A 15823-nucleotide genomic window follows, 5' to 3' on the forward strand; every position below is an offset into this window, starting at 1 on the left:
AATATTATAATTTTTCTTTAAATTCTCCAAGGAATAAAGGCCTAAAAAGAATTGGGGTTTCAAAGTACCTTGTGGTAACAGAAGTAAGCAGATATTTTTCGTACCCTGATACCTCCCTATTGCTTCCACATGGGATTTATAGATCACTTTTCTCAAAAATTTAATCTTTCTCTGAGTATACTAARATAGAATAATTCCATGCAGATTAAAATAGGCAAATGACCCAAGGCATTTATGTAAAGAGGAGACAAAAGTGTGACTGAATTGGGAAGGTCATGGAAACAAGACATGAAAGTTATAAATCTATTTTAAATGAATATCTATTGAAATATTTATAACTAAGGCTGGAGTTGAAGAAACCTATAAAAATATTATCATTTTGTGCAGAAGCAGACATCCATAGGTACTCTTCTGAGAAGCCAGAAAGAGTGTGTCACTCTAAGATTAACATTATTAAAGTCCATAAATTACACTATTGAAAGAAGCTTTTATATTTACTCTTTTCCATTCTACTTCTGTTGCTCAGTACACTGACTGTTTTTCTAGTGAAACTTAGTCACATAGTACAAATATTAGTAAGCAGAATGTGAAATATTATGAAAATATGATTTAGTTATGCTTGGCTCCAGTAGTCTAAAGAATATCAAACATTATCAACAGACATTTTCCTTTTAGGGGGAATGCGATACAGTGATAAAAGACGGCAAGGCAGGAAGATTTTGAAGTTATGCTAAATTTGCTACAGCAGTTTAATTAGGGATTTGGACATAAAATGTCTTTTACTAACTCCATTCTTGTTTTTAACAAGTCCTGTAGCCTGTAAATTAATGTGATACACAGATGCTTTGCAAGCATGTGTTATTTACTAAAGCATGTTTACTACTGAAACRCAGTGGAGTTACTGCCAAATAATTCTCCCTTGCTTAAATTGTTTTAAATGTCAATAAGCAACAGATATGKTTTTTTTCTGAAGTTTATCACTTCTGTTTGGGCTGCTGAAAATTTCATAAGGTGACTAGAGATCTCCAAGAACTGTCATCTCATACGAACAAGAGTCCAGATGTTCGTTCTTYCATTCAACTTAGCTTCAGTTTTATGAAGAAGCTCACATCAAGAGTGATTTTGAATCTCCTACTTTGGAAGTCAGGGCTTCCTTAGAATAGGCAGCAGTGTCACCCTCAGCTGTCCTAAATGATCTTGTGCTGAAGATCATCATGAGACAGGCAGGTCTGAGAGCTCAGTTTGCCCTCTCCTCAGCCATCACAGCTCACAGTTACACCAAACCACAAAAGGCAGCTCCAGGAAAGAGTCTAACAGAGTACCAGCCTTGTGTTGAATACCTTCTGTTAGCCTTGTTAAAACTGTGTGTGAAATGCATACKTTCAAGTTTTAGCAATGTAGGTTTTTTTGCAATATTACTAGGCAAAAATTTAATAATGAATTTTCCCTCCTCTGATGATAATATTTTTACTCAGACACAGAGCTGCAGGCTTAGGGAGTTCCTGAGACACAAAATATTGGRGGCTGGAGGAATATTTTGGAATTACTAAGTCATGGACTGAATATATCCTATGTGTGTTCTCTGTTCAGAAATTTCTCACCAGACACCTGGTTTTGGCTTTAGTAAAGAGGCAGAGTTTGTGGAGGTGAAGCCAAGGGGCTCTCTGGTCTTGGCACATAAACCTCTCMATTCTCTGACTCTGAGAAAAAGCACAGTGATGGCAGAGAGATCAAGCAGTTCTTGGCAAGCAGGAATTGTGAAAAATAATGAAAAAAGAGGACAAGTTCCAACAAAGGACRTGGAAAACAAACAGAACCAAAACCACAGAACCTACCACACAGTAGGGAAGTATTTCTCAGTCACTCATCATAACCACACAGGAGACAGGAGATCTACACATACAAATGCTCATACCCAAAGAATGAAGAACACCTAAAAGTAAGATGGGATTTGACCTTCTACAATCAGYCATTCTTGGCTCCAGGATGAGGATCTGCAGGATCTGAGAGACTTTAATGGCATATCCGTTCTGCTACAGAAGACTGACCTTCCTTCTGATAAATAATGGCAACACTAGCAGTACTCTACCTTGGAAAGATTGACCAGGAAAGCAAAAGACTGCACCAGCCAATCCAGGATGGGTTTTTGTGAGAAGCAAAAGATAAATGGAGACSAAGGAGGTAATCTGTGAACTGCCACAGCTGTAAGGATGAAAACCCCACACAAAATGCCCCCCACCACATTTCCTGAACAGTAGAGTTTCATTTCATGCTTACTGCATGGATGAATACGTACTCCTTACTAAGTTCCCAGAGGATGTTATTTCCATAGTTTTAATTTCACAGCTGTGCAGAATCAAAAAGCACTCCATRGCTGCACCCATCTTGGGATTGTGATCTGCAAAATGGGACGGGATGGAGGGTGTATTCCCTGTATCCAAGAGAGCCCTAGGTAATTATCTGCTAACTGAGTCTCTTCAGTTGAATTTCAGCAACTACAAGGCAAGAACCCTAATCAAATTCTTTTAGAGAAGTATGCAAAGTCTCATGAAAATTATGTCATCACTGATGGAAAATAAGGGTACAATATTGAATGAAATTAAACAAGCCAATAACTCAGCAGTCTAACAGCTCACACTCTGATCTTACATAAATGCTTTCCTAGAATTAATCATACCATTGATTTGTCCATATTATAATGTGATTAACAGAGATTTTTTAGCAATTAGTTTAGTTCTTTCAAATAGAATCAGAATTCATTATGTTTGCCAGTCACAGTGTGCTTTGCAAAGTACTATAACAAAAAAAAAATATGCAAGTATTTGTAAGCTTAGATGTTTTATATTTATCTCTTTAAGTTGAAGGCAAAACACTGTCAGATTTCTCAAGCAGTAGCTGCTCTTTACACAGCAACCAGGCAATAGCAACTGCAACTGCATTTCCAAATTAAAGAATAAGCCTTCCTCCAACTCTCCATATCTGATACCTGCTTAGGACAACCATTTTCCAATTATCTTTGTCAATCTGAGGAGCTGCAAAAGCACAAAGAAGTTTCCTTTTTAAAACCTTCCTTCCTTCACCCCTATTTTGAGTGAAGCTATACTTCAAGCAGAAAGCTAAGGCTGTGCATTCTTTCCACATACATGCACCATTAACTGCAGCTCCTTCACAGAACAAATCAACAATTACTTCATAATAGTTTCCCTCCTAATGAGCATTTCCAAATGCGTTTCTTTCAACAGTACTATCCTCTACATCAGGAAGTCCAGTCATTTAATTCCTCACTTTTGCAGCATCATGGCATTTAATCATCATAACAAAGCTGATATCRTCCAGATCTTGCCATCCTGCAATTTCAAAATGTCCAGCCCTGGGAACAGGAAAGGTAGACTCTGACTTACTTTACAGAAACTTAGGGGTGAAAAAGACATTTAAAAATAATGCAGCAGACACTGAGGGAGAGTTTTAAAGATTTAGTAGGACTACAGACATATTTGATGTTTTGTCTATCTGTTTACAGTGAAGGAAAAAAAAAAGCTCTGAAAACAAATTGCAGTGTATTGCAGTGTAACTCTGTTTAAATATTTTTGTACATTTTCTCTGATATATGAAAGTATCCTATGAGACAKGGGAATGAAATTAGATGTTTTCTCTCCCTCTGACTTCACTTTGTTCTGACTGTAAAAATGGTTACTTATAAGTTTGATCCTACTGATTCCTTTTCGTTGGAAACAAAGAGATCAAACTAAGTTACAATGTACTGAGTACAAATCCACTCAGTTACTGAGGCTGTTCCAATGAAGAAAGAAAGCATGCAATTGAATGGATCATATTGTGAAAAGCAGTCCACTTAAATGGAACTAATTCCCAAATATCAAACCAAAACTGAATGATTGCACTATAATATTTTTTGTATTCAATTTTATGGATAWCTTTGCCAGATATACATTGTAAAAGGCTATTGTATATGATAGCATAACATAAATCAGTCAAATACAATTTGGACAGGGAAAACCAGAAGGATGTGTGATGTCTGTACTGAGTTTATGTRTCTTATACACAGGGAGTTTTCTGATTTTGATTTTCATGAAAATGAAATCTGATTTGAAACATATAAAAGTAGCCAAGTTAAAAAAGTGTTTTCTTGGCTGTAGTGTACATGCAGCCTTGGGATGTAAGCCTCAGCCTTTTAAATGCTCATTTTGGATCAGGAGATGTTGCTTCATAAAGAGAATCATGGCATTTCTTCCCCCTCACTTTAACTCACAGCTTTGCACTGCAGTTCAAAAATAGTGTCAACTGAGAAAATCAGAAAACTTTTTTGTGTCTCTCATTCCTTTCTGMAAAAATTAGTATTTCAGAAATGCTATTCTGGTGCTGGGGTGGACAAGAGTACATTATTTATAAAACAGTGATTTCTTTAGTACACAGAGAATGAGTAAATCTACCAAAGATAGATTCAGTGGTCATACTTAAATTTATGAACTCAGACAAATCAATTCACTAGATTAATTTGTAATATTTATCATTTTTGCAGTCCCTTCTATGCTTCTACACTCACACTTCAAATTACCAAGTATATGCGATATTCTACAAACTCATTACAAACATAAGTTTACCTTAGGTAAAATTTTATACCAAGAAATTAATTATACTGAGAAAGAGAGGCTTGAAGGAAAAAGGACCCACAGGATTGGAGGAAAAGTCTTAGGTTACAAAGTCCAGGGACAACATTGCAAAATTCCTTTYTATTTTCTCAGCCTTATGAAGTACAATTGGTTCACTGGACCAAAGCTGYCAGCCGTCAGAGCAAACAGATTTCCCAGATCCCCTGCAAAGMATTTGCACCACACAAACACTGATATCCCAGATATCCATGCCAGAGCCAGGCAATGGGATGGCTGCAGGTCCCTTGTGTCAGAGACATGGACAGCATCGTGACAGGGCTTTGCTGAGAGACAGACATGACCTTTGGATAGCAGAGACAGAGATGAGTGGATGAGAGGACAATGAAGAATTTGGTGGTGACTCGGGTGAAGCTGAACCTTAGAAATAATGTAGGCTGTCCCTTTCCTTCTCTCTTCATGCAGGAGAATTGTAACAGAAGTGTCATAGCAGTGGGTTTGGCCTAATGGGCCATTTAGGGGAATATATTCCAATTTCCCAAAGGTAGGAGTTACATGAAGAAAATAGAATAAGATTAAGTGAGATGAAGTGACATTTTACATGTGCTTCTTAAATTCTTTCTGAGTTAGGCCCATGAGGTTCATAAAGGTGAGCAATAAAACGTGGTGTTGTTGAGTAGCCATATCCTGTACAGCATTCTTTGATGGGAGATAAAATATTCTAGTAATGGAAAATCAAAACAAACAATTTTGCCCCAAAGTATTTTAAAAATTATTTTACTGGGCCATTTGCAATATGTCATTGCATTAATACCAGAAAAAAAGATAATTTTCTACATTTTTTTTTCCTATTGGTCTTCATGATTTTGCCACCAAAACCTTGCTGGTGATATCAGGAATATATTTTGATTGCACTCCTCTATCACCCAGCTTGCAACACTTTCTGGGGGGCCAGGTGTCTCCAATTTGGAAGAAATTATTAAAATCTGTTCAGCTGGTTCTGCATCAAAGAACTCTATAATTGCTTGGTTCTAGGGCTTTCTGCCATCTGAGGCTGAAATAGCAACCATCTGTTAAGAATTCCTGCACTGAGTAATTTTATTCATGTTCTGAAAAACATCAGGAAAAAAAAAAGTTTAAAATTCTCCAAAACTTCCTTAGTTATAGCATAGTTTTGAATGAAGCTCTGAAACATGCATCTTCCAGTATTCCTTGTCAAGTTTCTGCACTAGCTGACTGTACATCAGAAAGAATTGTTTGCTTACCATGAAACATTACTACTTCATGGTAAAGATCACTCACAGGAAAAACAACCATTGTTTTGTTATTATTCATTCAACAATATAATGTCTACAAGGTGGTGAGAACTCCACAGTTTAAATTAAAGAGAATTCCTGGTCTAAGAAGCATAGGAATTGAAGAATGGTCTTTTATATAAAACAGTTTCTGGAAAAGAAATGTTCACATTCTACTATCTAAGGTCACTTTTTCATTCAAGATAAGGTTTAACTTGAAGAACTTGTGCAATCTCAAATTTAAGTGTTCAATCAAAACCTAGTCCTATAGGTTTCCTCTGTAGTCAATCCTAAGGCATGAACATATCTAGTGAACAATTCACCTTAATGTTCATGTTTAAATTGGGAGAGGTGAATTGGCTTGTGGAGGTATGTCTCATCTATTCATTTATATGCTGAAACAATCCAACCTTGATGGCCTCTGTACCTTTCTTTGTTCTTCTGTGTGTTCTTCTCATTAAATGGAGTGCTTCTCCAGCTCTCTGTGTATTTTCCCACTTCTATAAATGCTCAGGCCCCATATATAGTCTTACTAGARCTTCATTTTCAGACACTAACTTCCATCATGTTTAACAACAGTGACAATTGTATGAAAAAAACTAGTATCATAACATATATATGCAAAGGAATAATAATTACATGATTTCTAGTTTCTGACAAATGTACATTTTAGGCTTTGATTTTGCTGGTAGTTTGGTTTTGGTTGTTTTTTACAAAATTTTTTATTGTGCTTGAGGAATGGAAAGGAGAAGATAGTATCACTCTCTTGCCTAAAACATCTCTGTCCTGAATGACAGCCACACAATATAACTTTTCGTCTTGAAGACCCAAAAGGCTAAAAGAATTATCTATGTTAGTGAATGACTTTCCAGGTAGATACCTGAGGAACGGTGGATTAACCAAAGCTTCAAGGGGTTTGCAGAGCAAGGGTTGGAATGAGCTCTCAATTTGGAAATTCAGCTTTTTGTGTTCATCACTGCAGTCTCTTCAGCTTTTTTTTTTTTTGTAGGGTTTCTCTTTGTTAGTTCAATAAACAACTGTGAACTACATCTCCTCACATCTGGAGAAGTCAGCACTCTGCCACCATGTTCCATGAGTCAGGCTCTTAATACGTGCATTTATTCCCTGTTCTCCTTGTCCTAAAATTATGGAAGAGGTTAGAATGTTGGAGAAAGTGACTGTTTACATTGTATGTTTACAATATTTTAAAAGGCAGGGCAAAATTTTGGAATAAAAGCCAGAACATCCTGGTAGAGTTAAATAGAACATTTCCAACTTTTATTGCTCACCTTGAAAAAGSTCATGGGCCTAACATGAAAAGTATCAGGAAGAAAATGTAAAATGGTACATTTAACTTACTAGACACATCAAGTATTTTCACCCCTTTTACCCTTTTACCACAATTTAGAAGCCTTAAGAAAAAGTAGGCTGGAGGTGTGCAGTAATGACTGCCTCCCTTGCACTTTTGAAGCAGGAATATATTCATAGTCCTGTACTTGTACAGTGAACAGCATAATATGGCCTTGGCTATGAGTTTGACTCATTTAAGCTTTATCATGTAGTGCATTATTTAATTTATTTCAGAGTTGCTTTTAAATTGCTAGCATTTTAGGCACATATGAAAATAGGAAAATATGGGCTTCAGTTTTCATTTGTCTTTAATATGTGCCTAAGCCATTACCATAAGAAGACCAAGCTGCCCATACACTATGTGTGGATGCCATTCCTAGGCCAGCAATATATTAACAGTTAATAGAAATAATTCATTAGCTGATGTTTTTACAATGCCTTCCTTTCATGTCTTTGTGCCGTCATTAAGCCATCATTAATTTGGTGCAGAGCCTTGGTCAAATGCTGAGCCATTCTCACCCTTCCCTTTGTGGTTCAAGAAAGAGGAATTCAAAGTGACAGAGCACCCAAGAGCTGAGAGACACCCACAGGCAGCTAAAGGGATGGGATGAACATCCCTGGCTGCCAGTAGGATGATAATCTTGTCATAGAGATAGAACAAAATGCTGGACTCTCCTGTGGAACAGCGGTCATCTCTCACTAGAGGGACAAACAGATGGCCATGAGCATGTGTTTTCAATCCATGTGTTTTATGACAGTTGGAAAATGTATTTCACTGGGGACTGGGGAACTGTTTTATTCTATAGCTCCTTTTCTTGACAGCRGTCTCCTTACCAGCACAGCCCAGTCTGAGATTTCTTCCCAGAGCCCTSTGAACAAACAGTCTTTTCTGTCCTGCCTTCACTTCCAAACTCCCAGTCCCTGAGAGTTTGTCTGAGTTGATGCTCAACCAGATCAGACCACTCTCAGACAGCTCACTGAGTTGTGGTCATCCCCAGAGCTGGACATTTACTGACAAAGCTTCAGCCCTCCCAGCTCAGTGAAGCATCGTCTGGGGACTGTACACTAAGCCATGTACTTTGTTAATTCGTTAATGTCCTTTAGTGGCTCTTAGATCATTGTAGTAACAGAATTACTGTGACCAGGAATGTTGTTTTATGGCAAAAAATAAAACTAGAACTAAATTGAGTGTGACAGTGACCATAGAGAAGAATAACATTGCTAATGGGGTTCTTGCACTGCTCAGATTCCACAGGCAACACTGGGATTGTAAAACAAGACTTAGTTTGATTTTATACATAGCAACAACATCAAAACTGACAGAAACAAGGGCTGTGAGATAGAAACATACCAAAACCATGTTTGTGTCAGAAGAGTTTTGACTAATGAGCTGAAGACAGGAGGTCTGAAGCGATATATTCAGTGCTAAGGTTAGTAGCAGCACTGTAACTTAGCCAAATATGAATTTTTCAGCTCCATTTTATTTCTAGTGAGGGAGCTGCTTTGTATCTCTGCTGTTGTGAAATTGAGGAGACTTAATACCAAAAGAAAGTTCTTTACGGAACAGTGTTGTCAAAGCAAGGAAAACTGAATGGTGGGTGCCACATCAACGTGCTCAGGCCTTGGTCAGCCCTGCCACCCCCAAAGTGTGGCATCAAGGACAATGGACCCAGGAATGTGGGAACCTGGCATCCGTAGGTGGTAGAGTGCACAACACAGGCATGACTTGTAGGAAGGAATSTCCCACAGCAATATGGCTGGGAATGAACCCAGAAGCTCTCAGAGCTGCTTGCAGTTAATTAACAGAAGTCACGTTAGTATCCTGGTTTGAATGAAGCTTTTTGCAATATGGAGATCTCCATYATGGATATTTAAACCAACAATTGTAACATTCAGGTTCAAATCAAAGACCTGACGTGCTGGAAATGGAAATGAGGGAAGCAAGAACTGAGATGTTCATTACYCTAGGGCATAATGTGCCATGTAAATACTTTCTCCATGTAAACCCTTTTTATAATTCAGAAGTTACTGTAAGCTTGCAATAACAATTGCCAGGAGATAATAACCAAGCAGCACACAGAACATAGAATAAATACTCCTTTATTTTCAGCAAAGATTTAGGTAGAAGAAGATACATCCAGCAGCAATCAAACCAACTGAACTTTTCAAACAGGTAGATAAAAACAGAGAAATTAAAATATTATTTTTCAATTCTTAATATTGAGCTGTCAGTATCATCAGAAAAAAAAAAAAAAAAAGACAAATTCCAACTTTAATAGCTTCCAGTCATCCGTGAACTGTGTGGGCACTGGTGGTATCGCTTTTGGGAAGAACAGTGATCTCAAAGATTCAAACTTGGAAGTATTCACAAAATTCTGCTAACAAAAATGTTTTTGAGATTGAAATCCAAAGGAAAAAGAACACGTGAGGGAAGTATATGTAGTACTTATTGTTATGCATGCATAAGCCTACGTAGAAACTCTAACACAGAACACTTGTACACTTCTCCAGATTGTTTAGCTGACATGAAAACTTCCCCGAGGGAGATTTCCAATTCTAAAAAAGTATGCACACCCCTCAAAAAAGTCTCCCTCAGCAGATTCAAGGAGAAACCTGGAAAAAAATAGCGTGCAGTAGACTGATGTAACTCATCATATGTGATACACTCAATGGGAGCAAGTGGAGGCRTAAGTGAAACTGTCTGTATAATTGAGTTTTTCCAGGGTTATTTTAGTGCTTGCTGGCATGCTTGCTTTTATTCAAATAAAGAAAAGAGTAAACTGGAAGGAAAAGACGATTCTGATAAACTCCCTTTGAGAGACCCACAATTACTTTTTCTTTTTTTCTTTTTTACTTTCTATGTTTCTAAGCCTTTTTTTCCTTCCTATGACTGAACAGGCTGCCATGCACTGGAAGTGTGGCTCTCCAGTGTCATGATACCTCCAATCCTTTGCTGCCTGCCTTCTGGAAATATGGCCTAGACTGTGGCCCAAGAAGATACTTCCCTGGGAGAGCCCTGGCTTAGAGGTCACAGATGGCACATTCCAGCAGAATCAGCAGCACCCAGTAACCCTCCACATCTGGGTAGAGCCAGATGGGACACTGACACAGTAGAAAGCCATCTACCTTAGAAATCTTTGCACCAATGTGTTTCCAAGAAATGCTTCAGGAATCTGTGCTACACATGCAAAAAAGGTGAAGGGGTTCTTTTTGGGCATGCTTCCTCCAAAAGCTGTTCATGAAGTTCATTTTCTTTAGTGTACTTGCTGATGCTGTCTGCTGGTGTTCCAGACCATTAATAAAAGGGCACAGTATGATCAGTATCACCACCTCCCATGACTTGGTATTCTTAATCTATATGGCTGTGACTCAGATGTGAATAGGGATTAAAATCAACTGCACCAGTCTTTGCTGGTTTATGATCTCAAAATTCTCCCAAACCTTGCATTTTTATTTCTTCAATTCATAAACAAATTCAATATATTATTATGCTTAGAGTGAGTCCTTAAATCACATAGATYTTGCAATCAAAAGTATGCACTGAAGTGCTTTGCACGGAAAGTTCCTCTGTTATCACTAGATCCTGTCGAAATAAGGCCAAACCACCAGAAGGCAGAGTACAATAATGAGATTAGTCCAGTGTCAAGGTTTCTGCATAAAACTACACAAAATACCAGAACAATGTGCTGCTAATGTGATAGTTCTGCTATGACTGCCACTGTCATATGGATGTTTTATAGTGCCAATACTGTCATGGTCTTAAAATATGAAGGTTTCATTAAAATGTTTCTTGAATCTGTAACCTTATCCCTCAGGCATTKTCTTTCACTCACTTTTCTTCTATTCATGTCTGATTTCTCTCAATATTTATTTTAATTAAGYTTGTCTTGAAAATGAAAATGAGAAAGTGTTTCTGTCCTTAATTATAAGAAGTGCTTACTTGACACTATGTCAACAGGGAAATACTTTATGGTAACATTTAACTTTACACTGGCCATGTATGTTTTCACCTCACAGCTCTAAGTGGCAGTACCCTGGATATTGCTCCTAATTCTGGTAAGTTGATCAGAGAAATTATGAACAGCTGGAGAAATTAATGAGCCTTTCCATATTTCAAGATCAGCCACTATAAAAATTAAATCACACAGAATTATTGTGTTTATTGTACTTTAGCAATATTGACACTGAGAAGATTTCACTTGCAAATTATGTTAAGGACAGAATTTATATTTCTTTATAGAGTGCTGGAAATAGGCATCATGTTGCACACAATATAGCATCCAGCATAATGATGCTCTTATTCTTGTCAGCTCCTATTTCATAAAACAAATAATCTCTATTATACTAACTTCCTTAGGGCAACATATATTAACATATATTAGCAAAACCTAGTGTTTTGATTGTTTCCCTCTTCACTSTTCTCCTTGATTTTTTTCTTCTTTTACTATTACAGAAACCCCACAACCAGCCCAAATTTCCAAACAGAGTTAAATATTTATTGTTCTTGGTCAGTTTACTTTTCTACATTTTGTGATTTGATTGCATAATGTTTAAAGAACAAGACTGAAGACCTCTGCTAAAATTGATGCACAAAAGTAAAACATCACTGTAATGTTGTATTTTTCACATTARCTTCTCCCAACCTGTCCTTCACAAATGACACATCCCTCTGATGYTGGAGGTGAGCCCTCATTTTGCTTTCCCAAGTGGAAAACATAAAATTTTGTCTTCCTCACTATATTCCTCCCTGGGAATGGCAATAGTCCCTTGCTAAGTAGAAGTTTGTTAACAGTTAAAATAGCTGAGTGGAAAAGAGGGGAGGATATATCTGCAATCTAGAGATGAAGGTATATTTGGGACCTGAATTTATATTTTCATTTTTTCAGACTGATGACCTTCGTCTTCATTGCCCTTCAAATGTACTGTCATGGAAACACTACAGGGTGGAAAACCTTTAGAGAAAATCCTTTAGAAAGGATTCTTAGATTTACATTTAACAGTCTACTCTATTAATAGCATGATTCACTTTGACTCTAGTGGGCTAAATGACATCATTTTTATACTGTGGGAGAAAGAAGTTAAGTTTAAATTGGAAATAATGTTGTTCGGAATCTTATCAGCAATATTTATGAAAGTATTAATATTACATCAGGGAAAAAATTGAGCTGAAATCCTGAAAAATGTGTTTTATATTATAAACTTCCATAAACCATTGACACTGAGCAGCTTTAGCATTTGGCACAACTGATTTATCTCTGAAATGCTGTTTATGGCAGAAGAACAAAAAAAATCATYTACCATATTTTCTTCTTCTCAGATTTCTTTAGCATTGACTGATATATTTGTGGCAAATGAATACATAATGTGCAGATGAATGTGTGAATAACTACAAAGAAAATGAGTTAATTCAATATTTTAATCTTCATCTAGATCATTGATGTTTGAGGAAAACAATCCAGAGATTTTGACGGAAAAAAGGTTATTGTTGTGTTATTTAGTCTTTTTGGAAACAAAAAGTATATTGAAACAAAATGGGGATATTTTTAGCAATAATTTGTTCACTGAAATATGTACTTTTTTTCTTTCAGGATGAGCAATACGTTGTGTCTAATTATTGAGACACTAATGGCATAATTACATATATTGATATTGATAGAAGTAAAATTAATTTGTATACTCATACCAAAGTTTTCAATTGTATCTGTCATTAGAGATAGATTTATGGTGCATACAAAGATATTTCATGGTATTTTGGTCATATCTTTAATAAGGAGGTGCATTTAAACTGCTGAATGTAAGTTTTACTGTTCTCTTATGAGCAGAAGTTAAGGCTTTATGATAAACTTGGAAGAAATAAACTTTCAATAATGAACAAGTAGAAGAAAATACTCTTTTCAAGGCAGCCTTTGGAAAATARGTATAGTTTAAATTGGACCAGTATAATGATGAGGAAAAGCAATGTAATGATATCTCTCTAATGTTATACACTTTAAAATTTCTTAAATGCTACATTTTTATACATTGTATAAAACATTTTGAATGTCATGAGTGGAAGTTTAATAAGATAATTTTAATAAACATAATTTTATACTATTTTTTTCCTATTCTTTTTGGCTTAAAATTTTCCTCATTATTTTTCTAAAATTCATTGACCTTATAAAACCTTTCACCAGGTTTTCAATATCAAGTCTTAGCAAAAGAAAAAAAAAAGGTAAAGGTAAGAGAAAATAGGGAAAATAAACATAATTTATGGAAAATAATCCTTAAACAAATTAGACACCTTCGAATCTGCCAGTTTTAACATCCTGATAACTGACAAAGCAGTTAGCTGGAAATGCAAAATTAGGTGATTTGGTTGTAATTGGCAGACATGGAAATGATAACCCCTCTCCATTTCACACCATAAGAGTGTGTGCACATGCTCTTCACTGCAAATGGCTGTTGCCTCTTGGATGAACATTCCAGCTCCTTTGAGAAGATGCTCCTCACTTCCTGCCTCAGTKCCATAAAGGTCCATGTGCACTAACACTGGGTTTCATGCTGCTTTGCTTTGCTGTGCCTTCTTACTCTGGCTCAGAGAAGCAAGAATAAGAAAAGAAGCTTCCTTGCCTTAGCTTTTAATTTTTTTCCTCAGGGGAAGTGTTTATTCATCTGCCATTGAAATGGTATCCGATACAAGTAGACAATAATTCTTGAGCCAGTTTCTGAATATATTTCTGTTGGAGACAGTTATTACTCTCTAATTTAGAGATGTTCTTGCTGATGACAGAAGATCTCATCTGCAATTTGTTTCTGGGAATTTTTCTTTCCTCTTAATTGAAAATGATCTATAAAGTCAATAAACTCAATAGACCTCACATTACWGTAACAATGGACTGGAACAGAGAAGTTCTGGGAATCAAGTTTAAAAGGAAATGTGAAAGATAAAAAATGTTCACTGTTTTTTTTTTCTGGCAGTTCCAATAGAATTATGAGCTGCCATTTCAGGTAACCAAGGCACATTTTATGGAAAATAAAAAGAATTGTACTCCTATTTAATATATCTTGATATACACACTGAATGATTCAAATTTCAGAAGAATTTCTGCAAAATTCTATATACGAGCTAGATGTCTTACCACACCACTTGACAAAGGTTATTAATGAAGTAAACACCTATGCACAAAAGACACATGGAACTTTTAGGTATGGAAGTATCCAACTCTCAGTCCTGTGAGAAGGACACATGATACACCCACTGCCTTCTCAAAGGGATGCTAATGGCTCAAGTCATTGAAATATTTGTCATATCAGGAGAGAATGACAGAGCAGAGGCTGTTTAGTCCAGACTTGAGAAGGCCCAGGGAGGAGTGAAGAAGAGAGAATGAGATTCTTCTCAGTGATGCCCAGTGACAGGACAAGAGKCAACGGGCACAAATGGAAACAGAGGGAATTCCATTTATATGTTAGAGAAAGCTTTGTGGTGTGAGGGTGGTCAAACACTGAAGCTGGTTGCTGAGAGAGATTGAGGAGTCTCCATCCTTGAAGATATTYAAAACATGACTGGACATGGTCATGAGCAGCCGTGTCTTGCTGACCCTGCTCAGTGGGGCCAGATTGGACTGGGTGAGCTCCAGGGATGCTCTGAGGTGAGTGGAGGTGCTCCAGCCTCAGTCACACTGCAGCTCCCTCTGTTCATACTGGAGAAGTCTCATCAAAACAGCTTGCTAAAGTTCAGCTGAGATTCAAGTTGCATAAGAAGAATTTTTCACATTAAATTTTTGGTTAAGAATGCCTATTGCTGATATAAATGTTTCATGAGCCCCTGTTCAGTATATCTCGGATCAGTGATTGACATATAGCACACAGTTCCTGCTTTACATTTTAGATGGTAGCTGTGTTTAATATCTATACTTAAAAAGAAAATATGTATAAATCACAATCTTGTTTAGTGTAAATTTGAAAAGTTTTTTTGCTGATGTGAATGAAGGACTAGCAAGAGCATGATTCTTTTCCTAAGAAAAGAATTGTAAGGTACAATACAATTGGCCTGAAAAATTATAGACTTAMTAATTATTTGAAAAGCTGCACGTAAAGTTTATAAAATTGTCACAAATTGTTATTTAATTAAAAAAATATAGTTAAAAAAGCATGCAAGATTGGAAGGTAAAAATAATGGGGGTTGCACTACAACTAGTAGTTCCTCCTAAAAATTTCTATCTTAAAAACTCATTTATCAAGTATGAATCAAATGCCTGTCTTACGTTCAAAAGGTCAGAAYGGATTTTCATATTTTGAGGGCTTGTTTTCATATCCAGATTAAAAATTAATGTATATGAGAGGCTATGTAGCTTTTGGCCACAGTTCCCTTACAATATATTAATTTTAGATGTGTTAGAAGAGTGTTACAGAAGGATATCTCAAGATAATAGATTTACCAGATAATGAAAATAAAACTGCTGTTAGTTCATAACAGCATATAGAAAGAGCAGAGCAAGCCAAATATATTTTAAAAGATGATAAGTTTATGCTTAAAATAGAAAATATTTTGATGATATGTTTGCTTTTTGATGA

The sequence above is a fragment of the Malurus melanocephalus genome, unplaced genomic scaffold, assembly GCF_030028575.1.
Source record: "Malurus melanocephalus ecotype Western Australia unplaced genomic scaffold, MMel_1.1 scaffold_258, whole genome shotgun sequence".
Lineage (NCBI taxonomy): Eukaryota > Metazoa > Chordata > Aves > Passeriformes > Maluridae > Malurus > Malurus melanocephalus.